Raw genomic sequence first — 2,300 nt, forward strand, 5'->3', positions numbered from 1 at the left:
GTAGGTAATTGGAATACCGGGTAAAGTGTATGGCTCTATTATGTCAGATGAAATAAATGTGAGGTAGCTCTTGGCCCGCTTGTACTTGAATGACAATGTACAAGAGATGTGAATAGGGACAAATAAGTAATCAGAGCAGACAAGCCCACACGGGGCAATCACTCTGCCTTTACAGAAACATTATCACTTGATGTGACCATGCCTGTCACTTCGATAGTCTTTGCCCATCCCTCTTACCTACAGGCAGCTATCAGCTTCAATCCTACGTATCTTCTCTATGTCAGTGATCCGTGTCGAATTGGGCCCCCCCCCCCCCCCCCCCCCCCCTAAACCGACCCACCCCCTCCCAAACTACGGTGGCTAGCTGACAGACAGAACCTTCATCTGCCAACATCGAAATGATATGTTTATACAAAAGCAGACAATTTGTCTGCTCCCTTCGTGATAAGAACATGATTAATGTTGTGTTCCAAAGTTTTCTTTCGGTGTAAAGCGGTCACTGTAACACACCATTGAGCGACTGTAAAGGACACGTCCTTTTGGGCGGGATTATGCTTCATTTATCATGGCATTCAGTTGTCGCCATTTTTAAATACCAAGCACCTGTTCGGGGTTTGGATATAGTTGTAAAAGGTTACTGGATCATGAATTTTGTGTGTTAATGAAATATACTGGGATTATCTTTCAAAGTTTATGTCTACTCAATCACGCCACGTTAATTTCGGTATGATTCATTATGACAACGGAGAGTGTACATTAGGATTTACGATGTTAGCAATGTGTTCAATACATTCAGCGTGTCCACCTTGTGGGACTCAGAACACATCTTCGTGACAACAATCGACGCAACCGTCCAGTTTCTAGAATATATACCGCGAGGACGGGTGGATGACATATTGGAAAAGGGTTATTATGTCTGAGGTTTATAGTTAGCAGGGCATGCCGAATGCCCTGAAACAAATGTGTTGTGAAAAAAAAAAGAATACGTCGTTCTTACGTTATGAGGAAAATGTCAATTTTCCTTGTTGAGTAAAGGCAATACATAAAATTGATGATCAATTGAAATTTGATAGTTTCATTTTTTTACGGTGGTTATGTTCAATCGTAAATCAGTAAAGAGACCTGAAAGAAAATCATCCGACCTCAGAGACTAGCGGCACCAGCAAGAACAACGCGCTGAGGCTGACGGAACAATAGCCGATGATATGATGTATGTTTGATATTTGAGAGGGGAAGATGGATTGCTCCCTTGAAAATATATCAGGTTTCAAAAGATGTTCAGTGGACATGCTGGATGCTCCGAGTAGAATGAGTTGATTGCTTAGCCCCTGTTTTCAGAGTAACCTATTTTAGATCCATAAAGGTTTTGAATAAAAACTATTTATTTTCAAATAGTATGACGTTGGATAAAATCTCTTAATGTCTGGGACAGAATGCCTAGCTGCTAAACGTCATTTCCCTTCTCGTTTTCACATGACAATTAGCTACAGTATAGCAACATTCCAGACGACAATCAGCTACAGTGTAGGAACACTTTCCATCAGTAAAAATACATTTCTCATAGCAATGTCACCAGTTACAGCATCAGCACATGATATATGAAAATGTCCCCAGCTCAAGGACACATTACATTCATATGAAATATCATCAATTCAATGGCAACCCATGAAGCGCATTTACCGTGATACATTACAAATTTATGACACGGTGGTTATCAGCTGTACCTGTGTGACACAAGCTGAGTTTATTCACAACCTGTAGAGTGGAGCATAGCTCGGTACAAAACAGAAGGCGAGAGCCTTTACGTCCTTCCTTCACACGGTATTCAGCCTTTATTGACAACAATTTTAGACATAGTTGTATCCTCTGCTTCGCCGCAGAGCGCGCCTAATGAATGGCAACACAAGTGCATGTCATGTTCATCTATTGTACATATGCACTACGCATAGCAGTAAATGTGGAACTGAAGCGCTGTTCCAAAGATGTTGTTATTTACGAGGTACTTAATCATTCCAAGAGCGCCGTGATATTTTATGCATGTACACCATGCGCGACCTAAACTCATTTGGGGACCGCCCATTTAATATTCTAGGAAAAGGTTGGAGTGGGAGGGGAGGGAAAGGGCGTGGTCAAAAATGTCGTTTCTGTCACTACCTCAAGAAACAAAATTATTTTACTTTCAAAGAAGAAGTGAAACATCAGGGTATCGTTCTGTCAGCATGTCAGCTGCATTTTCTTACTTACCGTTGATTCTGATGTTGGATTACGTTCTTAAAGGGTCCGTGTAAAGATATTTACTC

This window comes from Haliotis cracherodii, unplaced genomic scaffold (assembly GCF_022045235.1).
Source record: "Haliotis cracherodii isolate W230 unplaced genomic scaffold, xgHalCrac1.p SCAF_8, whole genome shotgun sequence".
NCBI classification, from domain to species: Eukaryota; Metazoa; Mollusca; class Gastropoda; order Lepetellida; family Haliotidae; genus Haliotis; species Haliotis cracherodii.